The sequence below is a fragment of the Phascolarctos cinereus genome, unplaced genomic scaffold (assembly GCF_003287225.1).
Source record: "Phascolarctos cinereus isolate Bilbo 61053 unplaced genomic scaffold, phaCin_HiC Scaffold_3;HRSCAF=262, whole genome shotgun sequence".
Classification (NCBI taxonomy): Eukaryota; Metazoa; Chordata; class Mammalia; order Diprotodontia; family Phascolarctidae; genus Phascolarctos; species Phascolarctos cinereus.
The window spans coordinates 187,580,925-187,602,913 of NW_027555736.1; the positions used below are offsets into that span (position 1 = coordinate 187,580,925).

General features: G+C 39.9%; 1 protein-coding gene and 1 long non-coding RNA gene across 2 annotated transcripts in view; one reads left to right on the forward strand and one right to left on the reverse strand.

Moving 5' to 3' along the window:
• Nucleotides 1-21,989, forward strand: part of STARD9 (StAR related lipid transfer domain containing 9) — a 149,024-nt gene that overhangs the window by 48,574 nt on the left and 78,461 nt on the right.
• LOC110223727 (uncharacterized) lies at nt 14,069-21,074 on the reverse strand. Its single transcript, XR_002328769.2, has 3 exons — nt 21,007-21,074; nt 17,730-17,850; nt 14,069-14,154 (listed from the first exon to the last, which is right to left on the reverse strand). It is a non-coding gene; the product is annotated as an uncharacterized LOC110223727 (long non-coding RNA).

The following is a 21,989-nucleotide window of genomic DNA, read 5'->3' on the forward strand; positions in this document are numbered from 1 at the left end:
TGCCCAGGGTTACACAGATGGGGGCGAATGGAAACAGTCCAGAGCTAGTCTTTTGGCTAGAAGGATAGATGTCCCACTCTCTCTGTTACTGGTTAGCTGATTCTCCCATGGTGATAACTGCTCTCTTCTGGTGGGAAGCAGAAACAGCTACCTGCTGTCTTCTAAGTCCAAAATGGAGACTAGGCAGCCTCCTTTCATCCTACAGCTTTTCTGAAAACTCTTCCCAGTGAGAGACTCTGAGAAGGGGCCTTTGTGTTGGTCAGCTAGCCTGGCTGCCCAGAACAGAGAGCTATTTAAATGGTGTTGAGGGAGTACTTGGACCGGGGTTTATTGTCAAAGTATGTAGGAACAGACATTAACACCTGCAAGATGGAGAGTAGGTAGCGGCTCTTCAGGCAAAGGGCAAGAGACTAGATCTTTGATTGCACTGATTTCATCACCCAAATGAGAAAACTCCTATCAATACATGTCGATATCTCCTCTGCAACTCACATGTAGTTTTTAGAAGGCTGCCTAAAAATAGTGGTGCGTGGACTTGGGCTTCTTAGAACCTGTAGCCTGGCACTCTGGCTTCACTTGATGATTAGGGTGTTTACTCCATTATTGAGAGATCTGCCGTAGAGATACTCTGTTCTGCTTTTCCGGACCACTGAGAAGTTAAGTGACGTACTCAGCTCCTCCTGGCTCTGAGTCCACTGCTCCATCTATCCTCTCCTCCATACTGGCTTCCTTTGGACAGGGAGAGAATGATATCAGATGGGCAGTGAAAAGCTACAAGCAGCTTATTCATACTTTCGATTTCCGAGGACTTTCCTTTGTGGGAACTCTCTCCACCAGCAGCAGATGCAGTCCTTCTATGACTTAGTGTACCTCCCAGTCTTGGTTGCTGCCTCCTAATACTGTTCCCGGGTTCTACAAAAGCATTTCTGCCCTTATTCCTGGATTTCAGAGGTCTTCTGGTTTTGAAAGTAGAAGCTGCTTCCTTGTGGTTAAAAATTGCCTCCTTTGAGCATATGACCTTTTTTTCCTGTTGGTTTATCATCTGCTGAACTTTTCAAAGTATTCAGTGTGTGCCTGATACCACACCCACTGCAAGAAGAGGAGAGAGCCTGAGTCCTGACCACTGGGAGTGTCTCATCTTAGGAGAGAGCAGACTGTATAGATGCTTGTACCAATGAGTTAAATTCTACCCTGCCATCATCCAGTACCTTAATTTACTTATCCCTCAGCTAAGGACTACATTTTTCAAAGCCTTTCTTCTCTGTTTTACCCTTTGGCTATGTGATGGTTCTGTTTATTATTCAGTGACTGGCATATTTAAGCATCATTGAAAGATTTCCCTCTGCACACTCCCACATGCACAATCCTTCATTGTCAGTTGCTTTGTTGATTTCTTGTAACATAGAGCTATGTCCTTTAGGAATCAGGACTCAGACACATTGTTGGCTTCAGGTCTAGAGGATAGAGTGTTGGACTTAGCACCCTGGAGATTTGGACTTTAGCATCAAACTAATTAATTGTGTGAGTTCAATTCCAGGGCTCATGACTGTAGAATAGCTCCTTCACTACTATCTTTCTCAACATGTGGCAGAGTTGTTGGGGGCAGAATTCCTGTATTTTCAGCTCTTTACTAGGGTCTGAAGTCTGGGTGATGAATTACAGCAGGAATGAGTTGATCCATAGGGAAGTCGATTCCATCTTTATAATAAAATTATGGTTAGTCATGCATCCCTGCATCCAATTACCTTTTCAAAGTAGGGCAGGAAAGAGAGGGACTCAGAGATGAAAGGAGTTTTATAGAGATACTCATCCCTTTCCATGGAGGGGACACCTGTATATCTGTGAGATCCCTTTAGGGTACCACATGGCATCAGAGCTGAGCATTGAGGAGTTCCTGTGCCAAGCCAGGAGCTACTTTAAAACAAGGTGGCAGCAGTGGAGTGGCATTGGTGAGAGTGATGGTGGATTGAACAAGTGGAAGAATTCTTGGACAAAGTTTCCTGTATCTAGTAGAAGAGTTCATGGACCCAGGGGCTGTCTGAAAAATAACAAAGGACAGAGTCACAGTGTGGAGGACCAAACTTGAATCTTGTTTCCCTGATAATGTGAGTCATATGAACTGTGGAGGTCTCTAGAGGAAGAGGTTCTCTTTAAAGAACTTTCCTGTTAATGGAAGTAGGGGAGGGGATATAGGGCCTTAAACAGCTTCTGGAGTTAATGTCTGGAGGACTGTATAGGTCCATGGAGAAGGACACCGAGAAGGCACAGAGAGTTAAGGAAAGTTGTTTTGTCTGGTTATTGGACTTGGATGAGAGTTCTTTGTCTTTTGGGGGATTATATGTTAGATTAAATAAAACCTATCCTATAGTCAATGTTTTCTTAGCCTGAGTGCTTATATGAGAGCTGTGGATCCTTTTCCTTTTTTTTTTTTTGGTGGAATGCTAGGCACAACAACTAAATTCTGCTGTATCCAGGGGAAACCCTGAATGGGAGTGTGAGCCAAAGAATATGGCTATCAGAAAGCTCTACCCCTTTGACTCTATCTTCTTTCTTTTTAAGAGCTTTGTTTTTTAAGCATTTGGCTTTTTGAAAAACATTATTGTAATTTCCCAATGATTCCCCATTTCAACCCAGACCAGAGTCTTCCCTTATCAAGCAAAAGAAATCAACCCATTTAATGGTGTCTGAAAATGTACAGATTATTAATGTACCTAGCACTTGTAGTCTACTTCCTCTCCAGAGTATGGAGGCATTAAACATTTTTTTAAAAAATTATGACGAGGTCTATGATTTAATTGGTGTAGGAGCTCCTGGCAAAGACCTTCCTCTAACATCATAAATTGACAATCTTCCCTTTAACATATGGCAGCCAGGTGGCTCATGGATAGAGTGCTGGGCCCAGAGTCAGGAAAACCTGAGTTTAAATCTGGCCTCAGACACTGCCTAGTTTTGTGACTGGGCAAGGACTTAATCCTGTTTGCCTCAGTTTCCTTATGCATAAAAATGAATTGGAGAAGGAAATGGCAAACTACCCCAGTATCTTTGCCAAGAAAACCCAAGTGGGGTCACGAATAGTTAGACGTGACTGAAAACAGCATCAGCTACAACATATAGTTTTAGAGAATTGCCCAGAGCCCTCACAGGTCCAGAGACTTACTTTAGGTCCCATAGCCAAGATGTGCCAGTGGCAGGATTGAGGATGAGTCCAGGTCTTCCCTGGATCTGAGGTCACTCTCTGTTAGACAGTGTTTCCTCTCATGGGACATGTTTCCCTATGTTCCGCAGTGAGACAGTACATTAATCATAGCACTGAAGTCTTTCATTGTGATTTTCCTTTACATTATTATGATTATCATAAGAATTTTTTCTAGTTCTTTTTCATTCCATATCAGTTCATACAACTCCTCCCAAGTTTCTTTGTTTTTATTGTTTAATTTGTCATTGCTTATAGATTTTGCAGTAAGGTTTGCATCATGGCTTGCCTTATAACAACATATTTGCTCCCCCCCACCCCAGTCTGTTCGATTTTATTCATTTAAATTGCAGCTTCATTTCCACATCAGGGACCTTCTGACCCCTTAAGAGTGGTGCTTTATATACCTAGATTTGTTAGCACTACCTGGTAAATACAAAAAAAACCCATGCAATTTCCAAATCATTTCGGAAACCATTTATGAATCCTAGCACAGACCCTCTGCCTGGAATGGATTCCCAGTAGCATTTTTCTCTGAGACTTTGTGGTGTATTGTATAGAGACCTGGGCTCAGAGCCAAGAAGACCTGATTTTGAGTTCTGCCTCTGACACAGATTGGCTATGTGATCCTTAATCTCTTAATCTCTGGGTGCTCTAGGCAGCACTCTAAAATGATCAGTTTTTAGAGAAGGTGCTAATTTAAATCAGTAGAGGGAGTTTCTGCATTTGGAAGTTCCCTGTACCAGTGAAATCACAGGTCCAGTCCCTTGCCCTATCCTTTTTTTCTCTGTCCAGCATGGACATTGATCACTTGCCGTTTGGTGTAGGCCAGCAGTGCAGTGGGATATCTGGGTATCTTTAACGGACATCCTGTTCTCCTCTTTAAATGGAGGTCACTGTGGGTGTTTGTTCAACTATATTCAAAACTCTATGAAAACTCTTCTTTCTTGAACAGGGAAGTTTGGATAGCATCTCATTTTTCACATGTAAGGGTAGAGGATCCTGGATTATTTATAGATTCTCCTCTTCCAACAAACAGAAAGGGACTAAATTGAGTGGAAACCAGATGTATTTGTCTTCTAATCTGTACTTAGAAACTGCCAAAGAGAGGCTCTTCCAGCAGGATCATATGTGGGCCAGATATAACAGCTATTTTTTTCTTTCTTTTCTTCTTCTCTCTTTCTTTCTTATCCCTCCCTCCCTCCTTCCCTCTCTCCCTTTTCTCCTCCCTCCTTTCTTTTCCTCTCTTTCTTCCTTTCTTCTTTCTCTTCCTTCCTTGTCTTCCTCCCTTCCTTTTTCATTTCCTCCCTTTTCCCTTCCTTTTTTCTTTCTCCTCTTTCCTTCTCTTTTCCCCTCCCTCCCTCCCTTTTTTAATAGTATTTTATTTTTTCCAGTTACATGTAAAGATAGTTTTCAACTATTTTTATAACATTTATATGTTATAGTACATAAATTTTATGTATTATGTGTAAATATACAATATACTATATGTATAAAATTTATATATAAAATATAAAAAGGCAACTATTTTTATAAGATTTATAAAATTTTAAGTTCCAAAGTTTTCTCCCTTCCCCCCTTCACAAGATAGCAAGAAATCTGATATAGGTTATATGCGTACAATCATGTTAAACATATTTCCACATTAATCATGTTGTGAAAGAAGAATAAGAAGAAAAGGAAAAACCCATGAGAAAGAAAAAACAAAATAGCAAAAAAAAAAGTGAAAATAGTATGCCTCAATTTGTATTCAGACTCCATAGTTCTTTCTCTGGATGGAGTTAGCATTTTCCATCACAAGTCTTTTGGGATTGTCTTGGATCCTTGTATTGCTGAGAAGAGCTAAGACTATCATAGTTAGTCATCACACAGTGTTGCTGTTACTGTGTACAATGTTCTCCTGGCTCTGCTCACTTCACTCAGTATCAGTTCGTGTAAGTCTTTCCAGGTTTTTCTAAAATTTGCCTGGTCATCATTTCTCATAGCACAATAGTATTCCATTACATTCATTTGCCACAACTTGTTTAGTCATTCCCCAGTGGATGGGCATCCCTTCAATTTCCAATTCTTGGCCACCACAAAAAGAGCTGCTATAAATATTTTCGTACAGGTGGGTCTTTTTCCTTCTTTATGATCTTTTTGGTATACAGACCTGGTAGTGGTATTGCTGGATCAAAGGGTATGCACAGTTTTCTTTTTTCCTTTCTTCCCTCCTTCCTTCCTTCTTTCCTCCCTCCTTCCCTCCCTTCCTTTCTTCCTTCTTTCCCCCTTCCCTTCCTCTGGTACATGTTGTGGTGTAGTGAAAAAGAACACTGGATTTGGAGTCAGAAAGATTTGGGTTCAAATCCCACTCTTGACATTTGCTAGTTCTGTGACTCTGGCAAGTCTGTACCTGTTTTTTTTTTCTCTGTAAAATGAGTTGTTTGGACTTGATGGCATTCTGAGGTCCCTTCTAATACTAAATCTGTAATCCTGTGATCTCTGCGGATTTGATCTTGCAGCTGGCTGGTTTTTGAGGCTAAATCAGCATTCACACAACAGCATGTGTATCACTGTGGTGTAGTGAAAAGAGCGTGGATTTGGAGTTGGAGGACTTGGGGTTAAATCCCTGTCTCCTGCAGTTTACTGACTGTGTGACTTTGGGCAAATCAATTAGCATCTCTGGGCCCCAGTTTCCCTCATCTATCAAGTGCAAGGTGTTGGACCTGGTGATCTCTGAGATCTCTTCCAGCCCTAAATCTACAGCCTTGGTTCTTGATATCTGGTCTTGATAAATGAGAGAGGAATATACGTGTTAAATTCTTCTTTATCAGCAGACCAGGACGCTCACAGCCTTAAGTCAGTCAGTCAATAAACGTGAAGTGCCTACTGTGTGCCAGGCACTACTATAAAGAAAGGTGGAAGACAGTCCTTGCCCTCAAGGAGCTCACAGTCTAATCATAGAAGCTAAAAGCATTGGGGACCAGGGGTGGGATGGGGTAGGGGAGAGAGGGCTCCTTAAATGGAGGATCTTGAAGGAGCTCTCTAATATCCACCCTCTTTCCCTCTGGGAAGGAGAAAGTGTCCCAGAGCTTGGAGGTTCTGAGGAGTAGTGGGTTTCAGAGTTAATTTCCTTCTTGCTGGAAGATGAGCTACCCAGTGACAGTGGTGAGGTATGAGAGTAGGAGGAGCAGAATCAGATTTTTCCTTCAGGGGGATTATATAGATTAATTTGTTACTTCTTCTTTCTCATCCTTTGTTAGGGAATTGGACTCTCAATGGATGGAGGCCCCTTCAGTTAACCAGATCATTATTGAGTCTTGTCTCTCCTAGGGTGGCTTCCTGTGGACATGGGTGGAACCTGATTGTTTGGTTAGGACACAGATACATTCTTTTGGTCTGTGCTGAGTTGCTGTAATGGGAGAGCCAATAAAGGAGGCTGGCAGTTGATAAAGATTGTGTGTGGTGAGTCTGAAATGAGAAAAAGATCAGACTGAGAATGAAAACCCTCAATTAGTTTTCCTTTATTGTTTTCACTCACCAAACTAACCCTTTATTACATGTGGTGGGTTTGTGGCGATGTTGTTCAACAAGCAGGCACATGGCAACTTCTGGTTGGATTCACTTTCCCCCTCCAAACCCAAGACTTTATAGAAAACAATAGCAACAACTTCCTCCCTCCATCAAAGTCTGGAAAATTTCCCAAGGAGGACTCAGTATTAGGTGCTGGAGAATTTGTGCTTTTAAAATGAAAATGTATTTGTGACCAAGCTCACTTCACTCTCAGTCAACAATCATTTATTAAGTGACTACTGTGTGCCAGGCACTGGGCTATGCACAGGGAATGCAAGTACAAAGAATGAAATAACCCTAACTTTCAAGTGGCTTACTTACTAATGAAGAGACAGCAGGTATGTGAGTAAACGTTTATTGAGTGCTTGATATGGGCCTACTGTGTTAAGCCCTGAAGTTACAAAGATGGGCAAAAGACAATCCCTACCCTCAGGGAGCTCACAGTCTAATGGCAGGGGCAACATGCAAATAGATATGTACAAACAAGATATATAGAGGATAAATTGCAGATAATCAAGTATACACATAATAACTATGAAGAAAATAAATACAAAGGGGGAGATCACTAATAGTTGTGGTGGGGGGGGGAATTAGGAAAGACTTCATGTAGAATGTGCCTCTTGAGGGAAGAGAGAGATTCTATGAGGCTGAGATGAAGAGGGAGTGCTTTCTAGGCATGGAGGCAATAAGTAGTGCAGAGATGTGGAAACCTAGGAGATGAAGAGCCAGGCATGAGGAGTAGGGAGAAGGCCAGTTTGGCTATATCAAAGAGTTGTGGATAGAGAGTAATGTCTGGTGGGTTTGGAAAGATAACTTGGAGCTAAGTTTTGTAGGGCTTTAAATGCTAAACAGAGGAATTTATATTTGATCCTAGAGGCAATGGGAAACTACTGGTCTTTATTGAGTATATGGGAATTCTTTGGTCAGATTGGTGACTAGGGAAAATCACTTAGGCAGCTATTTGGAGGATGGATTGGAGTGGAAAGGAACTTGGGACAAGGAGGCTTTTGCAATGATTTAGGTGTGAGGTGATAGCATCTGAACTGAAGTGGTGTGAAAAACCTATGTGAATAGAAGGAAGAGATCAGATAAGAGAGATGTTGGGGTGATAAAAATAGCAGGATTTGGTGACTGAATGAATAGGGTGAAGGGAGAGTGAAGTCTTGAGGATGATGGGCAGGCTATGAATTTGGGAGGCTAGAAGAATGGTATATTACCCCTCCCCCCAAAAAAAGTACTGATTAGACTGTTCAATCCTGGAACCTATCTAAAGAAAGAACCCATTAACTATGGATAATGCTTGGGTCTCCCGCCTCTGTATCTGTTTTCAAAGGCCCTTGTTTTTCTAGTGAGAGATGAGTACTGAATGTCAGTGAGATGGAATGGGAGTTTCTGGGAAATTAAGGTAGAATCACAGCCTTATGGATTTAACTTCAGAAGTGGACCTTAGAGATGGTATAGTACAACACCTTAATTTTAAAAATGAGGAAAATGAGACTCATAAAGGTAAAGTAGTTTGCCCAAGGCCACCCAGATAATGATTGGCAAAGCTAGCCAATTAGCAAGACCCAGGGTCCTTCAACTTCAAATGTAGTGTTCTTCCCTCTATACCTTATTGCTTTCCCTTAAGATAGCATCATAGATTCAGAGCCAGGGGGACCTTAAAGGTTATCTAGTCCAGTGCCCTCAGTGATGTAGTGATTGTAGAAATTGTTCTCTGAATTGTGCTCATTTCACTTTGCATTCATCTCTCCTCAAATTTTATTGATTTCTTTTGTTTCTATATTACCTTTATTTCTAAATATATCCTTACCCCCTTCCTCTACCCTTCTAACAACAAATAAAAATGAGAGAGAAGGAAAAGATAATCAGTTCAGCAAATCTAATCAACACATCAACACTATGTGGCATATTTCATATTTGTAGTCTTCTGCCTCTGCAAAGAAATGAGGGAGGTATGTTTCCTCATTTCTCCTTTGGAAACAAACTTGGTTGTTATCATTACAGATTTCAGTTTTGATTATTTTGTTTTTATTTTTAATTTACATGGTTATAATTTATTTCACATATTGTTTTCTTGACTATCTCACACTATCAGTCCATGTAGTCTTCCTGTGTGTCTCTGAATTATTAAAATTAATTGTTTCTTATGTTAGGGTAATGTTTCCTTATACTCATGTACTGCAATTTCTGTAACTATTCCTTCTTTGATGGGAATCAACTTTGTTTTCAGTTTTTTGCTACATTGTTGTGTAGTGCTGCTGTGATTTTGGTACATAATGAATTTTTCTTTCTGTCTTTGATTGCTTTGGGATATATGCCCAGCACTGGGATCTTTGGGTCAAAGATTATGGACTTTTTAGTCACTTGCTTTATGAACATTTAGTCACTTTAGCATAATTCCAAATTGCTTTCCAGAGGGTTGGATCAGTTTACTGCTCCGTAAGTATATTAATAATGTATGCATCTTTCTACAGACCCATCAACATTGACCACTTCCATCTTTTGTCATCTTTACTGATTTGTTGCATATGAGGTGAAAACTTAGGGTTTTGATGTGCATTTCTCTTATTAATTATTTGGAGCAGTCTTTCATCTGATTGTTAATAGTTTGCAATTCTTTTGAGAACTATTTCTTCATATTCTTTGGCCACTTATTCATTGGAGGGAATAGCTTGTGGTTTCATAAAGTTCTGTTGATTCTCTATATATTTAGAATATCTGGCCTTTATCAAAAAAATTGGTACAAAATTATATCTTATTAAGCAGCATCCCTTGGCCCATCTGCATTGATTTTGTTTGTGCAAAAGCTTTTTAATTTCATTTAAACAAAATTGTTTTATCTTTTGTGATCATCTCTACCTTGTTGGGTTAAGAGCTCTCCCTCTAGCCATAACTGTATAATGTATCTGATTTTGTTCTCTTGTTTTTAAAAAAAATTTTTGTGACATCACCTTGCGTATTCAGATTACATAAACGTTTTGAACTTACTGTGATAGAAGGTGTTAAATCTTGGTCTAAACCTAATTTCTGACAAAGCATGTTCCAGTTTTCCTAGCAGTTCTTTTCAAGTACAGTGTTCTTTCCCAGGCAATTTATGTTTTTGAATTTATATAATAATACTTTATTGAGTTTGATTGTTTCTGTTTCTTGAAATATTTTTTCAGTATTTCACTTTCTCATTCCTGGAAACCAATGGGAGATATCTGTTACAGAGAATGGGTACTTGGAGACTAGAATGCTTCCGTGCACTCTTTTTTCCTAACTATCAAAATATTGCCTTACACATAGTAGGCAATAAGTGTTTGTTGAATTGTTTGTTCTCCCTCTTCCATGCAGTTTTCACAGGTTCTTTTAGCTCATGTTTATCTTGTCTTATTCCAAATCTCCTCAATATCTGTTGTTTATATAACATATTTGAAGATTTAATCGTATATTATTTTGTACTTTTAATTATTTCATGTGCCTTTGTCTAGTTGCCCTAATGAGACTATATGTATATGTGTTCATCTGTATACATATGTACACACACACACATACACACACACACACACACATACAAATACACACACACGGATGGCTTTGTAATGTCATTAGTGTGGTTATTATGTTCAGATCAAATATAAGCTTCTCTAATTGACAGTTAAAGATTTTCATAACCTAGCCCCTGCCTACATTCCCAGTCTTCTTCCACCTTACTCCCTTCCATGAACTCTGTCATCCATCTACACTGCCCTACTTTCTGTTCTCTCACACATGAAACTCTGTCTCCTGCCTTTGTATTAGCTGTCCCTCATGTCTGGCATGCTTGCCCTCTCCAGCTCTGCAGCTGGAAATTCACCTTCCCTAAGCTTCCTTAAAAGGCTCAAGACTTGATTGGGCCAGAAGACTAAGGTTTGAACTGTTGATGTAACTTTTGGGGCACCTAAGGCCTATGAGCCCAGCATAATGGTAGTCAGGGATACTTGGGCTTGACTACACTCCAGAAATCTCTACACACAGAACACACACACACACAGAAACTGAGTCTCCTTATTCTTTACACTATCCAATAACAACATGGTCCTAAGGCCATTTAAGGGGCAGTTAGGTAGAGTTCTGAGTCTGGAGTTAGGAAGACTCATCTTCCTGAGTTCAAATCTGGCCTCAGACACTAGCTGTGTAACACTGGGCACATCACTTAACCCTGTTTGCCTCAGTTTCCTCATCTGTAAAATGAACTGGAGAAGGAAATGGCAAACCATTCTAGTATCTTTGCCAAGAAAACCCCCAAATGGGGTTACAAAGAGTCAGACATGACTGAAAAGTGACTGAACAGCAGCAGCAAGGTCTATTTGAGTGATGGAAAACCCTCTATAAAACCTTTAGAATCTTGATACCAAGGGGTGGAATGTAGTGGAAACATTTCATACTAATCTGGTTGGGAATCATGATGGTAGGTCCCTGGTGTAGCTAAAAGTTCACCTAAGTATCTAAGCTTCCTTAAAAATCGGTGAAAGTAAACTGGAAACTTGATTGGTCCAGGGACTTAAGGCTTTAACTGTTTATATAACTTTCTGGCCCCTAGGGCACAAAACCAGTCAGTATTACTTAGGCTTGATAGATTTAACAATGACTTAGCAGTCAAGCACTCCCTTCTGACCTCCATTCAGTCACCCTCCTGACTAGGCATTCCTCTCATAGAGAATTGGGGGTACAGGAGCAAGGGGAATTGAGTCCAGCAAACCAACAATATACCTTTGGTGAGTATCCTTTCCATGCTATATCCATGAAAACTTCTTTTGTTGAATATTGTATGGTCTGTGAATATCTTACTTCATTCCAATCCCAAGTATGAACCACCAGACTGGTTTTAGTTGGGCCTAACCCTGAGCATTAGTTTACTTTCCTCTTTTTTAATTCTGGGTCCAGTTCATTGCCTCTTTTCCATATCTCTGCAAGATGATTTTTCCATTTGACTGTATGTTATAATCTGGATAGTAGACATTTTTTACCCATTTGATTTTCCTCTATGACTGTTTGGGACAAACTCTTTTGAGCAGTTGTTGATATCATATAGTAAGTGCTGAAGTTTTCTGGGGCTTCATGTAATCTGCACAGTGTCTCATCATCCACAAAGAGGAGCACCTCTAGAATTCCAACATCTATAATGAATCCATCTTCCATTTAGATATTACACTGGACATCCTTCATGATGGTGGCAAATATCTTTGGCGAGCTTGTTTTATGCCTCACTTCACATGTTAATCAAGACTGTCAAAGTTAGCTCTGTTTCAACTTCTGATATATATATATATATATATATGTATAGGAGAATCCTTGTTGTTGGAAAGCTATAAGGCAATGTCTTGCTCAACCCATGAGATTATATCTAGCTACAAAAACATGTACACATATATGCTTCTTGTGAGCTGGGATTGTATAACACACCTTTTTGGTAGCTCTCATAGAACTGTTCTTAGTCTTTGTCAACCCAGACCTCCAGATTGGGAGGTGCCTTGAGGCAGGGCGCTGCCTTGCCAGTGAAAAGTCAGGCAATCATGAAAGCTCAGACAGACTCAGTGACTCCTGTTCTGCCTCAGACACTTAACTCCAGGGACTCAAATCCCGCATCCATAAAGTTTTGGGGTTTGATTCAGTATGTTCTAAGGTTTCTTTCAGTTCTAAATCTATAATCCTAGGGTTATTATAAGGAAAGCACATTGAAAAAAGTTTTATTGATGTCTTTTGTTTTTATGTCACCTAAATTTTCCCCTGTATCCTTTCACCTCACTTCTCCTAGAGAGGCATCCCATATGTAAAGAATTTTTTTAAAGGAAAAGAAGGAAGAAGAAAAAACAATGAGCAAAGATGATCAATACATTAAAAAATCTGAAAATATATACAGCGTTCCACATCTGTGGACCCTTCCTCCCTACCTCTACAAAGAAAGCAGGGATGGGGAGGGAAGATCTTGTCATAGCTCTTCTTTAGGATCATGCTTGTTCTTTATACTTTTGAAGCACACTTTTTTGTGGGGCTGGGCAATGGGGTTAAGTGACTTGCCCAGGGTCACACAGCTAGTAAGTGTTATGTGTCTGAGGCCGGATTTGAACTCAGGTCCTCCTGACTCCAGGGCTGGTGCTCTATCCACTGCTCCACCTAGCTGCCCCCAAAGCATACATTTTTGATTGCTTTTGGTGGTTCTTTCCATTTACATTGTTGTAGTCACCATGTATATTGTTTTCTTGTCTCTGCTTGCTTCACTCTGCATCAGTTCATATAAGTCTTCCTGTGCTTCTCTGTATTCATCATAGTAATCATTTCTTACAGCACAGCAGTATTCCCTTTACATTCATGTGCCACAGTTGATTTATGTGTTACCCAATCAATGAACATCAACTTTATTTGCAACTCTTGCCATCGCAAAAAGTGCTGTTATAAATATTTTCTTGTAGATGTAGACTTTCTTTTTTATTAATGACCTTCTTGGGTTATATGCCCTAGGACTAGAATCTCTGGGTCAAATAGTGTGGATATTTTAGCCACTTTGTTTACATAATTCCAAATTGCTTAAGGAGCCTTTTAAAACCATGATGTGCTATAGAAAGGTGAACTCATTGCTTGACTGTGGGTTGCTGTGAATGACTTGGACTCTCACTGGACCAGCTGTGACCTGGTTTGAAACAGATGTATCCCTGGAGTTCAGCTCAGTTGCTTCGGGGGCCTAGGGGCTGACCTGCAGAGGCCTGCCCAGACTAAACAACATTACAGGAAACTCACTCTGTGCTGCATTGGTGCAACAAAATTTCTTCCAGACTGCACCAGCAGGAATTTAACTTCAGCACAAAGCAAAGCAGACACTCCATCTCCTTAGACTTTTTTTTTCGTTTGCATAAAATGTGAATAGCATACACAGTTGAGAACAGCATATAATAACCAGATTTACTCTTTCAAATTCATATCACAAAGTTATTTCAATCTTTACGGTTTCATTGGCCTATTAGAAAGCAGTTGCAGGGGGAAGTGGGATATCTGGAAATGATTGTGATGTAAAAACAAAATACATCAATAAAAATTATGAAAAAAAATGGCTAGCATTTATATGGTGCTTTAAGGTTTACAACATGCTTTACAGATATCTCATTTGATTTTTACAACAATCCTGGGAGGTAGGTGCTGTTATCGTATCCATTTAACACATGAGGAAACTGAGGCAAACAGAGGTGAAGTGATTTGCCTAGGGTCACACAGGTAAGTAAGTAAGTGTTTGAAGCTGGATTTGAACTCAGAACTTGGAAGGGAATAAACATTTATATAGCATCTGTTATATGTAAGGCACTGTGTTAAGCACTTTATAAATACTGAGTCATTTGATTCTTGGTGACTTTGTGATGGTCAGGTCCAGCTCTATCCACGGTGCCACCTAGCTGCAAAAAAAGTAAAATATTTGGAGGTAAGATTTAGGGACTTCAAGTATATGAAGAATTATAAAATATGAAAGATATGGAGTAGATACTGTCCTTTTCCACTGACGACCAGTTTTCCCTTGTGCCTTGCATAGTATCTTGAGGGATGCCTAACAAATGTTTCTAGGATTGAATTGAAATATTCCCTCCCTTTTTATGTACTGCCATCCCAGTGGGAAAATCAGTTTATCCCTTTCTTAAGACCTCAGAGCCTTGAAGGTATGAGATCATGTCTTCAAAGCACCAGGAATATCTGTCTTTTAAAAAGCAAAAGTCAAAGCTCAAAGCTTAAGCCCAGAGCCGGCCTTTCTCTTCTAATCCCACCCCAGCACCTCTGTCCCTGTTCCCATGTTTCCTGTTGAGAACAGTGGAAGGGGAAGGGGAACATCCTGACAAGCAGCCGACTGGCCGGGACGGGAGAAGGATGGGAGATGCAGAGGAAGTGTCCGTCCATGAACGGCTGTCCTTTTCTTCCCCCTTTACAGTGATGTCATGCTATCTAAATAGACTCAGAATTGAGGGAGACTTCTTGGAGGATTCCAGCTGAATTGCCTGCCTGGCTTCAGTCTCAAGAGTTCTTCAGCCAACCCTCATTTTTTATTCAGTGAGGACGTTTGCAGGAGAGGAGCCTGTGTGGTTGCAACAGTTTTTGGTGTTATTGAATCTACTTTCCTTTCTTGTGACTTATTTCTTATTGCTGTCCTCATCATGCTCTAGATGCCAGCCAGACTGGTCGATTTGCTGTTTTCCAAATCTGACACTCCATCTCCCACCTTTGTACCTTTATATGCAGGTTGCCTACCATATCTACAATTTATTTCCCCTCTCTTCTTGGAATCCTTAGCTTCTATCCATAATAACGGTAGCAATAATAGCTAGCTTTAGAGAGCACTTTAAGTTTGGCAAAGTGCTCTACAAATATCTCATTTGTTCCTCACACCAACCCGGTGAGGTAGGTGCTGTTATTATTCACATTTTACAGATGAGGAAACTGAGGCAGATAGAGGTTAAGTGACTTGCTTAGGGTCACATATCTTGGAAAAGTTTGAGGCCATGCAAAACAGGGATAGGCTCTGATGGACAGCCTCAGTGTAGTATGAGTGATAGCAAAATAGACTTGGAGTCAGTAAGATTTGAGTTCAGTTTCCATCACATACATTTACTAGCTGTGTCACTCTGATCAAGTCACCTCTTTGAGGTTTTCAAAATGGGGATGATAATAGCATCTAGTTCACGTGATTGTTGTGAGAAACAAACAACAACAATAATAGCTAGCTTCTAGCGTGATGCAATTATAGCATTACAGAATATATTATAGCATTATAGCACATATTATAGCATTATAGTATATGTTATAGCATTATAGCACATATTATAGCATTATAGTATATGTTATAGCATTATAGCACATATTATAGCATTATAGTATATGTTATAGCATTATGGCATATATCATAGCATTATGGAATATATTATAGCATTGTAGTATATGTTATAGCATTATAGCACATATTATAGCATTATAGTATATGTTATAGCATTATAGCACATATTATAGCATTATGGAATATATTATAGCATTATGTAATGCTTCTAAGGTTTGCCAAAATTATCTTATTTGATGGAACAAGACTGTGAAGTAGGTTCTATTATCACCCCCATTTTTTCAGAGGAAAACTGAGGCTCAGGTTGTTAAGTGTCAAGAGAATTTGAACCCAAGTCTTTCTGAACTCTATGTCTCACACAAGATAAGCTGTGAGTCTGTAACGGTAACAATAATAATAATAATAATAATTTCTCCCTCCCACTTGGCTCTCTATGTGTGGCTGTTCCTTAGCTTTGTTTCGTGCCTAAAGCCCAAGACTCTAATGTCCTTCCTCTTTGTGTATTTTATTTCTGTTTGGAGTTTGGCTTGTTTACTTTATATTGGAGTCTCCAGGGATTGAGCTGAATGCAATATCCATCCTGTTAACCCACTCCTTCCTTCTTCTAGCCCAAGGCTGGTTTTTTATGGACTCTAACCTTGCAAACAGGTCTATACACCCCCTCATGCGGTCCTTAGTTTGAATTACTTGTGTACTGACAGTAAGAAAAATGTGCTTTAAATTATTCTTAACCCAGATTAGTCCCCAGGTTTTCCCGTTAACTTTTTATTGTTGGTTTTTTAAAACCATATTTCAATAGAATGAATCAACAGTGTTTTACTTGGAACCTAAAGGATATCCCTTTCATGTGCAGCTTGTTTGGCAGCCTAACTTTGAGCCAAGCCTGAATCTGTGATTTCACGGAGAGGTGGGAAGGTTGGAAGTGGGCTGGTAGTCCTTCACCTGAAAAAAGTTACAAACCTTCTTCATCTTTTCCCTCATCAGACTTCCCATTTTCTCCATCAAAAATTTGTCCTGTATTCTCTTAGGTCACCCATCCAAGGGGTCAGCCAGCTGATTAAACAAAATAGCCCATGTTAATGGAGAATATCTCCATTGTGCTTTTGAGGTTGACACAAGGCACAGCTGGAAAAAACTCTGGGAGGGTTGATAGTGTTAGAATTCTTATCCTCATTTTACAGATGGGGGAACTGAGCCTTTGAGAGGTTGTTACTTGCCCAAAGTCACCAACAGGTATCACAAGACAGAGGAAGGACCAATTGGCTCTGGAATCAGAGACCTGAGTCCAACTCTGCCCCTGCTGTTATCTCTGTGACCTTGGGCAAATCACTTAACCTTCTGTGGCTTTAGCTTAGTCACCTGTAAAATGAGGGGTTTAAGCTAGAGGTCCTCCAAGGTCTCTTTCACTTCAAAATCTATGATCCTTCGAATGTATCTGGCTGCTAGGTGGCTCAGTGGCTAGAGCATCGGGCTTGGAGTCAGTAAGACTCATCTTCCCGAGTTCAAATCTGGCCTCAGACACTTACTAGCTGCGTGATCCTGGGCAAGTCACTTAACCCTGTTGGCCTTAGTTTCTTCATTTGTAAAATGAGTTGGAGAAGGAAATGGCAAACCATTCTATTATCTCTGCCAAGAAAACCCCAAATGGGATCTTGGAGAATTGGGTATGACTGAAACAACTAAACAACACATGATCATATCTAGGAAGCAACAGAACCAAGACTCGAACCCAGGTCTTCTGACTTCATGGATATTGAGTGTCTTTCAGTGATTTATTTCAGATGTAGAAGAGGAAGAAGGCTGCCTTTAATTGATGGAGGTGAGGGCTGGGGGAGGAGGCCAGATTAGATTTTGCTGCTTTTGGCTATAGGCCATCAAAGAAGAATGATAGTGAAACTGATATTTAGAAATGTAGAAGGATGTTGGTGGTGAAGCAGTGTGTAAGGCAGAAAAAAAACAAGGAAATGGGAAACCCTTGAATGAGAAGTGTTCATTTAGGTGGCATAGATTAGTTGCTTAGAATTAGATTAAGGAGGTTTGATAACTTCTAATAGTTCTGCTGCACTTCGACCGTTTACATACGGCAGAGAACCCCAAATCTGATGGGCATGTACAATGAAAATAAATATTCATTTCCAACTGCACACCTACTTTTCCATGGGAATTGACAAAAAGGAGCAGAGGAATCATGCCCATTGTCTGGCAAAGTCTTTCTGGAACAGCAGTTCAGATAGTCAGTTCCATTGAGTGGTGGGGCAGTGATAGGCATGAGCTGATGGGAGGAGAAAGAAAGAACTTGTTGATGGTATTTATATTTGGACCACAACTGCATTCTAGCATCCACAGTGCCTTGCCCCTCCCCTCTACAGGAGAACATTGCAAGGCAGGAGGGGATTACTGTACAATCTCAGAGGTAACCTGAGCCCATCTAATCCAAGCCCCTAAAGGAGGTAGAGACCTCTTCTGGAACATCTGTGATTTGTCCAGCCTGTTTGAACACACTTCCTCACAAAGTATCCCTTATTATCAGACCCTGCATCAATCTCTAAATTCCAACCTGTAGTAAGCTGCAAAAGGCACCATCTCCATTTATACCTGTCTTACAAAAATGTAGCCTATTCCTTACACCTGTGCTGACCTGTTTCCATCTCTTCCTGTTTACATCCTACCACTCCTTCAAAGCCAAGGTCAAATGCCAACTCCTTTATCAAGCCTTCCCTAATCAATAAACATTTATTAAGTTTCCACTATGTGCCAGGTAGTATGCTAGTGCTAGGTATACAGAGACAAAAGAAAAACAGGCCCTGTCCTCAAGGAAATTATATTCTGTCTGTGTGTGTATACATATGGATATACATATACATAAAATAAATACAAGATAATTTGGTGGAGGCAAATATATAATATGTAAGTGTATATAAATTATATAATTATACTAAAAAACAATATTATCATATTACAGGGAAATATATTTCCCTCTAGGGAGGCTAGAGGGAATGGGAAAGGCTTCATGTAGAAATTGGCATTTGTACTAAGTATTGAAGGAAAGTAGGAATTCTAAGACATACAGGTCAGGAAAGAGTGTGTGTTCCAAGCATGGAAGACAGCCAGTATAAAGACATGGAGATGGGAGATTGGAGTTTTTTTGGGGGGAGGGAATGGGGGAGGTAGTAATGTCCAATGAGGCTGGAAAATGGGTTGGGACTAGGTTGTGGAGGGCTTTAAAAGCTAAACAGAGGAGTTTATATTTAATAAATGATCTATTCTTAGTTGACTCGATTGTTTTTAGAATAAAAATAATGTGAATGGGAGAGCTGAGCCCCCATTTTGTTTCATGGTTTTTGAGATGACCACTTGGACCTGGGTGGTGCTGTTTTTCTTTTTCAAAGTTTTGTTATTACCCTTTGTTTTCACACCACAGTCAATTTCCTCTTAATGCCCTCTCCTCATCCCCCTTTGAACTCTCCCTTGTAACAAAAGAATTTAAGCCAAATCAATTGTATCATTTTACACATCAATAGTCTCTTATTTCTGTATTGAGAAGAGATAAGTATATTTCATCACTGTTTGCTTATTATAATTAGCATTCATATGCCTTTTAGTGTTGTTTTAATTTACATTATTGGCAATGCATTTTGTTCTCTTTGTTCTGGTACATAGTAAGCACTACACAAATGCTTCTCTCCCTTGCATTCCCCTTTTATTAGTTTATGAGAGTCTTTTCATGTTTCTTTGAGTTTTTCTTGCAGCAAATTAGGCTCTTTTCCTGACTGTGAGACCCCATTTATCCTTTCTAAACCATAGCTCATCAGGCACCACACGTGGGTTTTACATTTTACCAGTCATTCAAATGATACATACTCGTTCATAGCAAAGGCATTTTAATTAAAAAGCAATGTAAATAAAGTAATAATAGACTATCTCTCTCCCTTCTATAATAAATCCTGAGCCCACTTTTTCTTAAATAAATATAGTCAGTGGGAAGAGTCTGTATCCTAGATAGGAATTATGTGTGGGATAGCCATATGTTTTGAACAGATGGGCATCCACATGTGAAGGGATGCACGCCCAAGGAATACATGGGACCAGCGAGCATATTTGGCATAGCAACCGATGCCTGTGATGCTGCAGTGATTCCATATGTTCTGTTAATATCATCCTGTTGCCTTCTGCCTGTGCCTGTTCCTTTGTCAAGTGCTATTTTCCACCAGATGCTGATGTCTGCTGCTTCCTGTCGCATGTTGCTTTCACCCCAACTGGTCATCAGCTCTGACCCTTTTCAAGGTCACCTGTACAAAGGCTACTGGGGATGCTGTGGTTATAGCTCCTTCATCAGCTCTTTTAGCTACCTTTACCACATTGCCCAACAGTACAAGGCAGCCTGGTCTCTTTCTCTGACTTCTGCATTCATGTTAATTGTCTCTTACAGTGAAATCATATTCTGTTGTAATGTACTAATATTTCATTATATTCAAAATCTACAATTTGTTGAATATTAGTCAATGGATGTACTCATTGCGTTTCCAGGATTTTTGCTACCACAAAAGAATCCTTATAAATGTTTTTGCATATGTAGTACCTTTCCGCCTGTTTTTTATCCCCTTTGGGATATTTGCTCAGTAGTGGGATCACTGAGTCAAAGGATATGAACTCTTTGGTGATTTTTTTTGCATAATTGTAAATTGTTTTCCAGAATGGTTGGACCAATTTAGGATTTTACCAACAGTGTATCAGTGTGTCACACTATATAACAAGATAAGCTCAAAATGGGTACATGACTTAGGTGTAATAGGTAATATCATAAGGAAATTATTAGTAGAAAATGGAAGAAATTACCTGTTAGATCTATGGATAGGGGCAGAGTTCATGACCAAACAAGGGGTAGAGAGGTTCATAGAAGGTAAAATGGATAATTTTGATTACATTAAATTTACAGGTTTTGCATAAACAAAACCAATGCAGGTAAAATTAGAAGAGCAGGAAACTGGGGGAAAATCTTTACATCCAGGTTCTCTAATAAAGGTCTGAATTCTAAGATATACAGGGAAATGAATTAAATTTATAAGAAAAAGAGCCATTTCCCTTCCTCCCTCCTTCCTTCTTTCCTTCCTTCTTCCCTCCTTTCCTCCTTCCCTCTCTTCCTTCCCTCCACAGTAGGCATTCTTTGTCTGCTTGATTAGAGTGAACTCTTTTGAGTGATTTAGGGTTTCATATAGGAGGTTTTGAAGATGTAATGTAATCAGCACATCATTCATAAACAAGATCACCTGGAAGGTCTTACCCCCTATACTAGGAGTTCTTGGATTTTTTGTGTGTCACAAACCCTTTTATCCATCTGGTGAAACCTGTGGAATCCTCAGAATAAGTTTTATAAATACATGAAACAAAATACACAGGATTACAAAGAAAACCAATTATATTGACATACATGTAAACTCTCTCCCATTGATTTAGATCCAAGCTGCTACGTCTTCTCAGATTTCATTTGAGGGGAGGGTTCTTTTCTCTACTGCATTAGGCTCAAACACCCACCAGCTATGTCACACACCTCCCTCCCCCCATTGTTGAGTAACAGTGACTACTGCCCCAGTTTCATTTAGCTACTTAACATTAGTAAGCTTTTACAAAGGATATCTACTTTAAAGATAGAGCAAGAACAAAGTGTATCTATTTTCTCCCAACACTTCAGGGACACACTCAGTCTTAGCTCGGTCCTACATAGCATTGATCTCACTGAGGTCACATCCAGATGTGGCATAACTTCTGGATAAGTCCTCTTCTCAGCTCCTGCTGGGCTAGATGCTAAAGGTCATCCGCAAAGGTCCCTCAGTTCTGTTCTGGACATTGATACTTTGCTAGCTTCAAAACCCAAACTCTGTAATACTGGGGCCCTCTGAACACCTGCTGGACCTTTCAAAATTCACAAGATCAGAGACCAAGAATAAAAACAGAGGATAATGACTGAGGCCCTTTCTTGGGGCAATATGGCCTGAGGGGAGAAGGCCTCTCTCCTTAAAATATGGTCTGTCACTGGACACTGTGAGCAAAGAAGTCACCAAGAGCATCTCTGAGGCAGAGACCCTAGGCTGAGGCTGAATTAGCCTTTTGCCCCTGGCTCCTACTGTGAATAGCTCTGGGCTACCCAGGGTAGAGCTCTGGGCTTGGAGTCAAATCTGGCTTCAGACACTTAACCATCTATATGGCCCTGGGCAAGTCATTTGACCCTGTTTGCCTCAGTTTCCTCATATATAGAATGAGCTGGAGAAGGAAATGGCAAACCACTCCAGTATCTTTGTCAAGAAAATGCCAAATGGGATCACAAAGGTCACATGTGACTGAAAATGACTGAATAATAAAAAATATTCCATTACATTCATAGGCCATATTTTTTTTACCTTGCTCTCAGTTGTT